Source organism: Nelusetta ayraudi, unplaced genomic scaffold, assembly GCF_046127955.1.
Source record: "Nelusetta ayraudi isolate G7.1 ecotype Tasmania unplaced genomic scaffold, CSIRO-AGI_Nayr_v1 ptg000136l, whole genome shotgun sequence".
In the NCBI taxonomy this organism is placed as follows: Eukaryota; Metazoa; Chordata; class Actinopteri; order Tetraodontiformes; family Monacanthidae; genus Nelusetta; species Nelusetta ayraudi.
The window spans coordinates 3,150,052-3,163,690 of record NW_027466186.1 but is presented as its reverse complement, the minus strand read 5'-3'; the positions used below and the strand labels follow the sequence as shown (position 1 = coordinate 3,163,690).

Genomic DNA, 13,639 nt, shown 5'->3' with positions numbered 1-13,639 from the left:
ATGAAAACATGTTTGTAATATGGACATGAAATCAAAGTTCGGAACAATAGATAATAAGAAAAGCTATTTGGTCATTCCAAGTGTAGATATGATAATTGGAGTTCTATAACATCTGAAATAGAAAGAAATAGAACTTGAGTGATTTGTGTTGTCAGATTGTCTCCCTAATAAAAAAAAATCAATTTAGGTCACTTTTTCCACTAGGTTATTTTCATTAATCATTCATTTTGTATTTCGACTTTGTCTGGAAGTGCTCAATTCCAAGCAAAATTCCCAGAAAACCCATTCGAGCTCTTCCTCAATAACAAAAACCAGCCTTGACATCTCAGGGGCCCTGAGCTGAACACTCTTCAGGGGCCCTACTATCTGAACCATGAGCCGTGTAATCCATACACCTTAGCCTCACAGTCACACCTGCCACCTGAATGCAACAACCCTCCCTCCATTGTAACAGCTTGTGTCTGTGTTCAGTTTAACAGACACATTAGCCTATAAGGAACGTGGAACAAAACAGATTGGAGCAGAGAAGGTTCCTCTTGAAAGTCTAGCAGCCTGCCAGAGCCTGTGTTTATGCCGTCTGATCATCCAGCTTCTCATAGAATTTCAAATGGCACCTTTATAATGTAATAATACGGTTCTGAATTATCGCAATCATTTTTAATCAGTGACATTATTATTTCCTTTGACTCTGGCCCAGCTCCTCTCATTGGAATTTAAAAGCAAAATACTAGGTCGTACAGCCTGGATTAAAACTTGAAGATTAACTAAGTGATTAGCTCTTATAGTTCCTATATGTGCCCTGCTAATTAACTGTGAAGACAATCAGCTATTTAGTCAGTTAATTGCTTCCAGCATAATAGAGGTCGTTTACATGTTGACTGAGAGACGAGGCAATCATTGTGCTGTTTTAAAACTATCAGTGCTTCTAATTAAAAAAAAAAAAAGTTATTACAATTAAGATAGACGGCTGTACATCTGCTAAGACAATTGGTAAAATAATCAGTAAGATCCTCATTAAGTACAAATGACAAAATCATTGCAAACAAAGTGACTTTAGACTTATTCCAAATGGCATCTTTCGCAGTCTTAACATTTGTAAGTTGTCACCCGTCAGATGAATCCAAAAGAGTAGAAAACAGATAGGATCTTCTTTTTCTCATGTTATTCAATAGTACTGCAAAAACATCATGAATAAATCTGAAAATCAAATCACCAAGTGAACCTGCACAGTGAAAACTGTGTTAAAGGCTGGGTGATGTAATGTAATCCAAGACTAGGCAATATGTTTTGCAACAGAAGAGAAATAAAGGAGGGGGGGAAAAAAAACTTACCTTCTGAATTTAGCGAGCTTATTTTCTGTTTCAACAGTGTCAGGCAGACTTTAATTGGGGATTTTGGGGCCGCAGTTTGTCATGCTGTTGCAGAGCGTTCCTTCCTGTAACGTCAAATTTTCACACGCTAACAGATTTACGGAAATTGGGCCTTTGGGGGGGAGAGCGAATGTGTTTTGAAACTCAAAGGACAGAAGTACAGATTCACTTCAGTCATAATGAGAGTCTGTTGCACAAAAATGTAAAGAAAAGTTCTTTGGTTTTGTTTTGTTTTTTTGTCATATGCTAAATATATTGTCTCAGTGGAGCAGCAGCGGCTCACCTAATCCTGCTCTGTGAGAAGCATGTGACAATAGCCATGCTAAAACCAATGCTAAAGAATCCTGCCTTTATGGTTATCATGGCACATTGGCAGCGAAAAAGGAAAGTTTCATGGTGTGTATTTGTGTGCGTCCACATGCACGTGTGTGTGCGCGGGTGACTGTGTGTGTGTGTGTGTGTGTGTGTGTGTGTGTGTCTTTTATGTGGGTCACCCCACCATGTCTAATGGCCCCTCGCTGTGTGCAGCGTCCTGCGCTGAGCTGCTCCCCGCTGTCACACTCACACACACAAACAAATGCATGCACGCAGCAGGGGAGATTTTTTTTTTTTTGGGGTGTCCCTCACCCTAATACCCTCTACAATGCACCGAGCGGAGCATCTGTTGCTTTCTCTGTTCTCCAACTTGAAAGTTGCTCAGTGAAGTTCGAGCATGGCTCCACACTGCTCTGCTCTGCTCTCCCTCTCGTATTCTTTTTTTTTTTTTTTTAGATTTCGTCCTCTTTCCTCATCATCATCTTTTAATTCTCTCGTTCAAGTGGTTTTTGATTTATTTATTTTTTCCGTCCCCCACAGCACCATTACTTTTTTTTTTTTTTTTTTTTACCTTTTTTTTGTTGTTTTTAAACATTTTTATTTATTTATTTTTAATAATTCTTTGATGGAATTTTAAGGTTCAGCTGAGACTTCCCACTTAATGTATCTAGAGTGGAATTATAGGGCTTGGCCTCCTGCAGGCCTCCATCCAGCCTTGCAAAGATCCCCCGCGAGCCACAGCCTCAAACAGGTGAGCACTTCCCCCATCCTGATTCGAAACACCGGTTTCCACTGATGTGTGCTTACGTCTCTTATGATTCTGTGTAGAATGAATCGCACTGCCCATCACAGAAACATTATTTGGTGCATTCACGTAGCGTTGGATAACATATATCTCCAATGGGAAAATTACATCTGCGGCTCGGAAGGAATACATCACTAACACTGTTACTCATGGGATAGCATCCAACCAACCAGCCAGCCAACCAACCAGGTTAATATGTGCTGAGGTTTTCACAGAAAAATAATGTGCATTAATTTGTATTTTAATGCAATAGTGGTATTGCTTGAAGATTGGGTCATTCTTTCAATTTGGATAGAATCCTAGTCAGTTCGGATGTGTATTGTCTCCTGGCGAAAAAAAAAGCCATTGTGCGTCGGTGAAGGCATGAGGCAGACAGGCATAAAAAAAAAAGGAAAAGAGCGGCATTAAAATTCTAGTATGGCAATGTTAAGAGTTGAGGAGAGGAGAGGAGAGGAGAGAGAGGAGAGGAGAGTGGGGGAAGGAAGGCGAAGCTGACACTCAGACGCTGAGAATTCACGTTGCTACAGCTACAGTCTGCCCATCCCAACTCCTGAGACACACACACAAACACGCACGCGCGCACACAAAAACACGCGAGAGCACATGAGCGAAACACATGAAAGGAACGAGCGCACGCACACGCCGATCGTCGCTCCGTGCAAACAAAACGACTCCAAAATAATATCTCATGAAGCATCGCGGAGCAAACAACCCAAACGGCAGCGTGCATATTTACCTCGGTTCGCGCAGCGCTGCAGCGAGCTGCGGCGTAGACACGTGCACGCGCACGCACGCCAAATCTCGCTGCTACGGCGAAGCCAGCCACGTCAGTATATTTTCACACTGCGGTAGCATCTCTTTGTCTGCCTGTCGACCAGCCAGCTGTAACACGGAGGGCGAGAAATATGCTTTTGTCGGACGGCCTCGTAAGACACAAGACGCGGCTTTGTCATTTTCGTTCACGCTCCATTGTGTTATATTGATTTTACTCTTTCAGCCTGCCCGTCAAAACATGGGTATGTTGGGTAATGTCTGCTATTAGGCGTGCGTGCATGCGTGTGCGTGCAGGTTGAACCATTACCTGAGTGATTTGCGCTGTGCAAATTTGTGCGTACGGCGTGTCGGGGCTCGTTTGTTTGTGCGTTCAGCGTGTCACCACAACAGTGCGCGTAGCGACACTCGCGCGCGTGCTGAAGCTGAGGGGAGCGACCTTCCTCCCACCTGTCCGCGGCGTCGGCTGTCAAGCGCGTTGCTCGCGCACGCACAACCGCGTTTGCACAACGTCGACCTTTGGTGAAAGCTGTTCGCCATGTGCAGCACCCACGGGTGTCCGACGCACAATAAGGCTGTGGTGTCGCGGCGCATCATGCAGAACCTTTTTATTTTTTAATGCTGCGCAAATCACGCTGTTGGACATGTCGGCCTGTTTTGGTTTCGCAAGGGCACGGAGGCCGAGCTTTTGTTTTCATTGTGACACTTGACCCGGTGAAAGAAGCAGCAGCATCAAGATAGAATAAGCGCTCTTTCCTCGGCGTCGCAGTCTAAAGGTTATACATTTGCTTTTATTGCCTAGGCAGTCAGATTTTTTTTCCCTCCTTCTCTTTTTCCTTCTTTGTGCCTCTGACAGTGACGCGCTGCCTAAAAGGAAAGCCATTTCAAGGGGAAATCAACGATATGTAATTCAAACGGGCACAAAATAAAACCCCCATCCCTGTAAAAAAAGAGACCAGGCAGAGGCAGAGGCAGACACGGAGCCGTAGAGAATGATTCAGATGTATAGGGAGGCCTCAGCGAGAGAACGCTTGCCATTGTGTGATAAACGCAAACACAGATGCGTTTAGGCTTTGATTCCAGGTTGCTTTTCAGCGCTCGCAGTGGGAGCCGTCCTAAAGAAGCAAACCTCATGCGCATGTACGCACACACACACGCGCGCACACACACACACTATGGACCAGACTGATAGGATTAGAGACCAGTGCCATATTCTCTCTCTCTCTCCTTCTCCTCTGCCTCACCGACTCTCTCTCTCTCTCTCTCTCTCTCTCTCTCTCTCTCCCCCTCTCCTCCTCTGAGCCTGCCAAGCCTTGATTATTAACAAGGTTAGTTCCTGATTGCCCATAGCGGTGACAGACGCAGGTTCATTATCTACCCCCCCCCCCCCCTCGCTTCTCTTCCTTTTTCCGTCTCGCTCCCTCCAGCCTTGTGTTTTTCGGAGCTCGGTGGTCAAATGAAGGAGCTCGACACGTGCGATAAATGAGAAAAAAAAAAACAAAAAAAAACAAGCTCGCTAAATAATCAGCAAAGGCCCGGGGGGCAGAAACACTGCCTGTCATTCTATATTTGGGACATTTTTTTTGAAAAAGCAGTTCAAGAAAATAAAAATAAAATAATGCATTTCAATTAGCTCTATGACTGTGATTGCGTTGACCTCTACATCACCCTGTGTTTTTTATTTAGCTAAAATGCTAATTTACACTTTGCTGTGATTTAGAATTTGTGTCAAAATGACTTAATGGGGGGAATTAAAAGGGATGTTTTTTCTTTAATTTCTCTACACGTTTGAGAAAAATCTACCGATCCACCAATGCATATATTTCATTTTGAACGTTTTTGGCACTCGACGGGGTCGACCGCGGATCTGCAGAATTATTTGCGCGCTTTTTTTTTGGAGGGGCGACGTCAGCTGCGGATTGCGTTAGGAGAGACCCGGGAGGAGCCGAGAGACGGGCGGCTCCCGCCGCTGACTGCCGCTGACACCATGTTGGAGCGCATCAGCGCTACTGCGGCAGGCTTCAAACGGAAGCCGTCGGCCAGCCCTGTCACAGCCGAGCTCTCATTAGAAAACCTGGCCCCCGTAGCTCCAGGAAGAAAAAATAAAAAATGCAGCACACAAGCAAGAATGTGGGGCTAGAAATAACGGAGCAGGACGCGTTTTTCCCCTCGTCTTAGGGACCGTCTGAAGTTAGCCGTATTTAGTTAGCCGAAGACACTCTACCACCGCTTCCCAATCAGGGAATCAGGCTTTATTTATTTGTGATGTCAGAAACAGTGTTGGTTTTTTTCCCCACCCCTCGAACCTCCTCTGTCTGCGGGACAATGTCCCCATTTGGGGCGAGAGTGCGAGTGCAGTGTTGACACATGTTAGTGCTGGCTGATTAGCCCAAACATAAAGGAGCACGCAGCTCCTCCGTATCCATTCAGCCATTTTGTCTGTGTCTGTCACACCGGCAGTGTGAATGTGCAAAAGGGAGGGAGAGAGTGCGGAAGGCTTTTGTTAAGGTAATGCCGAGGAAAAGGAGAGAGAAAAAGTGAGGAAGAAGACACCGTGAAAAATTGCTCAGACCTGAGCCAAGTCCCGACTGACCGGCGTTCGCTTTCTTCCTTTCACGTCTCCGCTGCAGGATCTCGCACTTTGAGTCGTTTTGCTGTTTGAGAAAAAGAGAGCGGAAAAAAGAGGTGATTCTGAACCAGCAGGGAAGCTCCGGAAATTAAAAAAAAAAAAAAAAAATGTGTGCGTGTTTTTTTTTGTTTTGTTTTGTTTTTTTTTTCTTAAATGATAAATTGGTGGTGCGGCTCTATTGTCCATTGTGCCTTAAGTGGATTAACAGAGCGGTCAGTGAGACAGAGAGCCAAACTGGCAACCAGAACCGTCGTTTACAAGCTTGTGTCGCCTCTGTCGCTTCAGGTTTTCACACGGCACTGATTTGTTTTCTCAGACTTTCTCACAAATGGTGAGGTTGTGGTGATGGTGTGGGGGGAAGGAGGTGGGGTCGGTGGCATTTCTGCGAAAAATCGTTGTGTAATCTTTTTGAGAAAAAGCTTGAATGTAGGCAATGCCCCCCCCCCTTTCTACAGATATTTGCTTGTATTTTCTTTGTATTTTTCATCTCAATTTATCTCAGTATTTTTATACAAATACTGAGATGAGATCATTCCAGTTACAGGAATGTATATATGTGGAAAGCAATGGGAAAATGCAACAGGCATCTCTCCCCTGTGCACAACACTGTTTTGAAATTAAATTGATACTATTTATATAGAAATGTATAAATGTCTCTTCTAAGATTCTTTTTTAAATTGTGTGCGCACTATTGATCTAAATCTTTGCAGCCCACTGACAGATTCCTAATTATGCACAGTATTTATAAATGAATTACATTAGTGTTTTATCAATGCTACAGTGCAATATTACAACAGGCAGATGTTACTAATATACTGCAGTTACACAAACAAAAACCAAAGAAAGAGTAAATGATAAAAAAAAAAGGTTTACTGTATTATTAACAGTAGAGAAAAAATCCATTTCATTTTAAATAATTAAATTCATGTTATTATTTTTCATAATTGTAATCATAGTTTTCCTATCCTCTAAGCTGAAGGTGGAGAGAATGAAACACGCTCAATTAAAAAAAATAAAATAAAAAAATTGAATATTGTGTCATTAAAACCTTTACACATTCAATTTTATGAGAATAACTCAAGGCAAATATATTATGTTTTTTTTTTTTTTTTTTAGATTTGCTGAAATTTAACAGTTAAATAAAATCATTTTTGAAAGATACTGCAGCAATACAAATTATTATAGTAAATGGAATTAATTATTATAATAAATTATAAATAATGGTAAACAAATATATATATATAATAAATAAAAAACATAATGAAGGCAAAGCGGATACATTTCTTAACTCACACTGATTATATTTCAGTGAGGGGCACCAATTAATCAACTGCACCTATATAAAAAATAAATAATAAAACTTTGCCAGTGTGAGCAGTGTCACTGCGTTCTTGCTTGTGTGACAGTCAAATGAATGTTGTGATACCAGCGATTTGTGTGTGTGACTGTGTCTCGTTGCCTTTCCCTGTCCTTGCTTTTTTTCCGAACTACAACAGAAGACAGTGTTGTTTAGGTTGTGTATGATATCCCCCCCCCCCCCCCACACACACACACACACACACGCACACATACACACACATCGCTAATGATAGCTTTTAATTAGAATACTCTCTGATCAAAATTCAAACCTGACACCTCTTCCACTACAAATCATCGTGCATTGCATTTATTATCGATGCAGGTAATAAGGGAAGTCTGGTCTTTCAGGTGCATTATCACACGGCATATTTCTTATCTCTTCAGGTAATATATACCCCTATATGTAAACACTTGACCTTGCCGATGCAAGACTTCATTGATAAGATTTCTATAGATTGTCAGGCGCCATTGTACTTGATAAAGATTAGAAGTGGATGTTGTTGGAGGAACGCAAAGGCCTTGAAGTGAAACCTAGACAAATGGCTGTTTTACTCCTTTTATGTCACACACATTTGTTTCCTCTGTCATCATTTCCACAAACAGAAGCCTCCAAATGTCGCGTGTTGCTTTTCTTTTTCTGTAACATCATTCGGTTTGTTTTTATCGCCGAGTAGCATTTATCCTGTCGTGATAATATCCAGACAATTAGATATCGCTTATTTTTCCCTGTCTCCTTCCTGCTTCAAGAGGACTGTAAACAGCACTCGCCTTTGTTTGTCTCGGAATGGTGTGGAGGTCCATGACGGCTTTAAGATGGCTGCCTTTTAAGCCAAATCATCCTTTAACGTTTAAAAGGAGCCGTTCCCTCCTCGCCATTCAGTCCACCGTCTCCATTCTGCCCCGTCAGCTTTGACTGAGGCCTGCAGCGCGGACGGCTTTTCACTCCCGGCCGCTTGTGTAAACAGTGAGATAGTGCCAGGGTGCGAGTGTGTGTGTTTTAGCCTTTTAAACAGATGTTGAAGTTCCACAATACTGCTTCTTTATTGCCTATTTTTCACCCTGGCCATTATTAAGGTATACACACACACACACACACACACACACACACACACACACACACACACACACACACACGAGTCAGTCAGACCTATGGTGAATCAGCCATGCTCGAGGTCTTCTGTGGGCGAACTAAACATTGTTTTCAATAAGCTGCTTTAGAGTAAGAAGCAAGGACAATTGCAAATACTTTTTTTGTTAAAACAACAAAGGTTTTTTTCACTCTCTCTGTGTCGGTGACGGAGCCTTTACAATAAAGGGGCGTGGTGACAATTTATTCTCACTTGAGCCCCTTCAAAACATGAATAGAAGTTGCAATTGATTTGCTAATGATATAGTATTGGCTCTTAATGTGAAGCACATAACAGGCCTGTCCTCCTCAGCATTGGAACGTTTGGAGGAAAATTGGCTTTGTGAATTGATTAAACCGGAGGTGAACTGGAACCGGCCGTGCAGGATGTTGTTTTATGCGGCGGAGAGGTGATTGGAGATAAATGTGATGCAGCTGCTTATACGTCGGTGTTATTGCTCCAAAAATCGTTGGAGCTGACAGAATCATAATTATTGAATGAGTGGAGATGCACGCTCGGCCATGATTTGTTTTATTCATTTAAAAAGCGAGCCAGTGCTCCCAGGAGGCGGGTCAGGAGAGGATGCCTGGCTCGGGCTGCACAGCATCAACGCTGCTGTTATTACATTTCACTTGGTGGACTTTTAAAATTTGATTTCGATTTTTGCAGTGATATTTTTAAACAAAAATGTACTTTCTCTGAAATTAATATATCCATTTGAATTTATTCATTTTAGGTGCAAATTTTTCTGGTATTTATTGTAGTTGTGGAAATAACAATTACTGTGAACTCTGTCACTGACTGTTTTCTTCAAAACCCTAACCCTTCAAACACGTCGTTACTGTGAATTGCCTTTCTTCTCGGCCATCATCTGTGGTGAACCAACAGCAGTGGCTGCAGTCACGTTGCAGGATTTATACTTTCTTGAATAATTTTGTCATAGTACCCACATGTGCTTCGCCACCAGTGGAAAAAAAATGGTGCACTCCAACTCCACTTTACATTTCCGTCAAACTTGCATTCGCATTTTCTTGCGGATTTGTTAAAATTATGTAGTAATGCAGAGATAATGATGGCAGCCAGTAGGACACCCCGTGACACAAATGGCGAATAAATCCAGATGTGAGTGGCTGTAATGAGCAGCTGCTGACGAAAATCCAGCCGATAAATGACTTTTAAATTCTTTAAACCCCCACGGCAGCAGGAGTCTCTGCACGCAGAGTTCAACTCCAACTTGACACCATGAGATGTAATGAAGACGATCAGTGTGATGGCTAAATTCGCCAGCCAACATTGCCTTCCTCTATCACATGTCTGTCTTGAAAAAATAAAACGGGAGGCTCAAAAAATTATTTTCAAAATAAAGATGAGGCTGTGAGTAATATTGAGTTGATTTTTAAAGGCGATGTCTGCAGCAGTCGTTGCTGTGCAAGTTGCTTTCAGAGAGGAGAAGAACACCGCCAGCAAAGGGAAAAAAGGAAAAGAAAACTCAGCGTGTTCTCGTAAAAAGATCTCAGCACCGTGCATCACGCAGCTGTGAAAAGCCGTTCGAGGTTTCAGTGTTTTTAGGCTCTCCAACGCTCCACGGCCTCGAGTGGGAATTGGTGCGAGTGTTTGTTTCGGTGTCTGCGCAGGGAGGATGCGGGGATGGAGGACGTTTTGCCATGGCAACCGCTAATGCAGCAATGGGAGCAGAGACCGAGCCGCGGCCGCCGCCGCTGCAGTAATGGGGGATTTGAGGAAGGCAGGTGAAATGTCATCCCGGACTGTTGTTCTGAATGAGCCAGAAGTGCTTTTTGATGTCTGGTGTGGTCAACTCCAAATGGCACTTGTGTCTGCGGTGGAAATGAAGCTGCTCCTGCATTTGCACCATGGCACCACTGTCTCGCAGCGTGGAGATGATGCGGGAGCTCCCCTCTCGATGTGGCCACTTGCCTTGCATTATATAGCAGCACTCTGCCAATATTGTCGAGTGTCTCCTTCACATTGTTTCCTATATCGGCTTATACTACCCAATCCCGGTAATCCCACTGTAGCCAGAGTCAAATATCAGGCCCCAGCAGTGTCCCCCTTCACCTTCTTCTCGGATGTGATTTTTCTATCCTCCTTTTTGCCCACCGGATTACAACTTTGAAAAAGTGACACCTGACAGGTTAGCGTCGGGTTTGATTGAAGTAACTTTCTGGTTAATTTAAGCGGGCAGGGCGCCCCATATATTAAGTGGGATGAAGCAATGTTTAGATGATGCAATGTTTGCAGGTCGTGTGAAAAAAAATATCCCTGCACTGCACTGAATGATGAATGGCAGTAAACTGTGTGACGTAGGTGATACACAACAGTGGCTGACTTGAAGTTGATTCAGCCATTGCTGTGCCGCTGATTTGTTTATCGTTTTGCATTTAACCCACAATGTGCACAGGCTGGTTTGTCTCTTTTATTCTTTCAAGTGTAGCAGTGTGATGTGACATTTCATATGGATCTATTGGCTTTATTGGAATATAAAATATGTGTGCTGTGTCTTTTTGTTTGCTTAAATCAGTAAAATTCCCCACTGTGTGACAGATGATATTCTGACTTTCTCTGGACCAAATGGAAAATATAGCACTAATGGTTTATAAACCCTTGCTCATCCCTTGCCTTTGCAAAATTGACTGACTTTTGCACATCTTGCTCTTGTTTGTTTGTTGTTTTTAGATTCACTGGACTCTTTCTTGTAATTCCTGTATAGTTTATTTTTTGTATTGTGTTTTGTGCTGCAACAGTGTAGTTCCCCAATTTGGGATCAATAAAGTACATCTATCTATCTATCTATCTATCTATCTATCTATCTAAATTAAATAGGAATTATTAGTACAACTAATAAGAGCCATTTATATTCGTATAAAGAATGCACTTGCAGCATCATATTTCTACTTTGAAATCACCTGATGAAAGATATCTTATGAAATGGTGCATTAGAAAACACGGGTTCAAATTAACATTATTTTCAATGTGCTATTTTTACTATAACATGTGACTAAATGTTACACACGGGGCATTAAAAGCCATACATTTCTTTTTAACGTGACTGCTTGAACCATTTGTTCAGAGGGGAAAAACACCACGTTGTTGCTGCGCCGCTGTGTGAGAGACATTTGTTAGGAGGGCCAGAAGTCTCAACCTACTACTCAAGAGCGTCGGCCCAAAACAAACATTCCTTCCGCGTAGCCCTGCTTTTTGTGCTCGCTTGACCTACGCTACTGTTGCCGCGCGTGTTTGTGTGTGCATGTGTGAGAGTGCGTGTGTGTTTTGGTGGGTGGCGGGCGGGGGGTGTTGTTTTGTCTGCCCCTATCTATAGCAGTGTCCTGCCCCTTTCTTTCACAGTAGAGAAAGGAACCACACCCCTTAGGCCTTGGACTAGTGAATGCCTGCGTGAGGTGTCTTATACTCCTGGGATTTCAAGAGTCCTCCACAATGACTACACAACACGAAACGCGTTTGCTTGTATGTTAAAAGAAAATAGGGAGCCCAGCGTATAAAGGCATGGCAGATGAACTTACAAACGCGATTACATACATACTGTATGTATATCTGTGTCAATTATGCATGTAGAAATATGCCCATGTTTGGGCACGCACGTGTTTTAACGCATTTGCTACACAGCAATGCACATATATCTACAGAGGAAGGTCTGAGAGGGCAGAAATACATGACGGAATGCAGAACGCAGAAACAGGATTGCACACACACGTGCATATCTAAACAGTTGGAGCCTGAGTGTGACCCGTACATCCCTTGTGATCATTAACCCGCGGGGATGCAGAGACCTCCTGTTTTCTTTTTTGATCGGAGTGTTTGCGCGTGTTATTCACAATTTCCCAGCCTGAGTGTTTTTGCTACCAACTCACTCGTCCCCTGTTTAAAGGTACAAGCGCATATGTGGTGCTCCCTCAAAATCCAGCTTTAAGCCGGATGAGTGCACAAGTCAGGATAATTGTTGGTTCTGTCAAGGTGGAAGTGTGGTGCAGGTGGTGTTTGCAGTCCCCCATGGTTTCCCTATGTGTGCTGATCTGTATTACAATTCCTAATCTTTTTCACTTAGAATTTTAATCTTCATATTTTAAAATGAAGACACAGGGAAATTACTAAAATTGTTTTTTGTTTTTTTTGTTTAGTCATAATCATAATGTATTGTAAATGTTGTTATATTAGATATAAGTGAATGATAGAAAATGCAGGATTAAAAGTGCTAGCTGACTATTTGTTATGAAATTACTGCAGTCCACCAGACACATAATGTTGTGGTGCAGCCAATAATTACAACTAGTGGTGCATAATCATTAAACACCATGGAAAATCTAATTATTTTGACCAAATTTTGTCTTATGAAAAATTACATTGTTGCTCCACCAATCACAAACTTCCTAGCTTTTATGGAACACTATAATTCAATGCAACAACTATGTCATCATCAAACCCACATTTATCAATAAATTGCAGGTGCGAATATTTACCCTGTGAGGCCCTGAGCTGCCACGGTGGAGAATGAAGCGGCCTCTCCAGCTGGAAGAACAAGCGTTGTGTGGCCTCCCTGAAGTGGTGCTGCACCGGGTCATTGGAGAGCCACAGCATGTTTGGGAGCAGCACGGTCTGTGTTATTTCGGCACAGCCTGTTGGATGAAGAGTCATTTCACAGGCATTATGGTTTAATCTTTTGGCTGTGTCTCTCCAGGAACAAGCAAAATGAAAGGATGTTTAAACTCACGTGTCTGAAAGCAAACAGTGTAGTTGTGATAAACGGGGATAGAGAGGATTGAGCCTGACCCACATTATGGTTTAACACCCTTTACCTCTAAATATGCTTAAACTGTGTCCTGAATGAAATGGATTGAGCTGTGGAATGGGCATCCCTCCTAAGGTAAGGGTTATCCTAGCTGTGAAAAACTAAATTAAAACCATGACATCATGCTCGTCTGAAAATAAAATAGTGGGCTGTTCTGTCTGCTCCTTTATTCACATTCTATATTATGTTGTTGAAAAAAAAAAACTTTTAATGTGAATTTTTTTTTTTTAAATATGTGTTTTGTTTGTCTCCTTAAAACAATAAAAGTGATTTAAAAGTAACTGCCTGAGTGAGTACTGTTGTAGGTTCAAGTGACCCGAGTGGATCTACAGCTGACTACTGATCTTCTCTCTTCATCTTTTTTCTTCATTCCTTAAAGGTAAAAAACTGTAACTATGTACAATTCCACTAATTTTCTCTCTGCTCTGATACCACTTAATA

At 42.4% G+C, this 13,639-nt stretch overlaps 1 protein-coding gene across 12 annotated transcripts in view; it reads right to left on the bottom strand.

Moving 5' to 3' along the window:
- cmtm8b (CKLF-like MARVEL transmembrane domain containing 8b) overlaps positions 1 to 13,639 on the bottom strand; it is a 66,260-nt gene that overhangs the window by 46,567 nt on the left and 6,054 nt on the right. For 4 of the 12 annotated variants that reach the window (XR_012925309.1, XM_076012816.1, XM_076012812.1 and 1 more), the window contains exons 1-2: positions 12,870 to 13,010; positions 5,834 to 5,915 (exon numbers count right to left, since the gene is read on the bottom strand). The gene's annotated coding sequence lies outside the window, so the exon portion shown is untranslated. Of the gene's footprint in view, positions 1 to 1,331; positions 2,068 to 5,833; positions 5,916 to 12,869; positions 13,026 to 13,639 lie in introns of those variants that run through there. The other 8 variants (XR_012925306.1, XR_012925305.1, XR_012925310.1 and 5 more) reach the window with 5 other exon arrangements.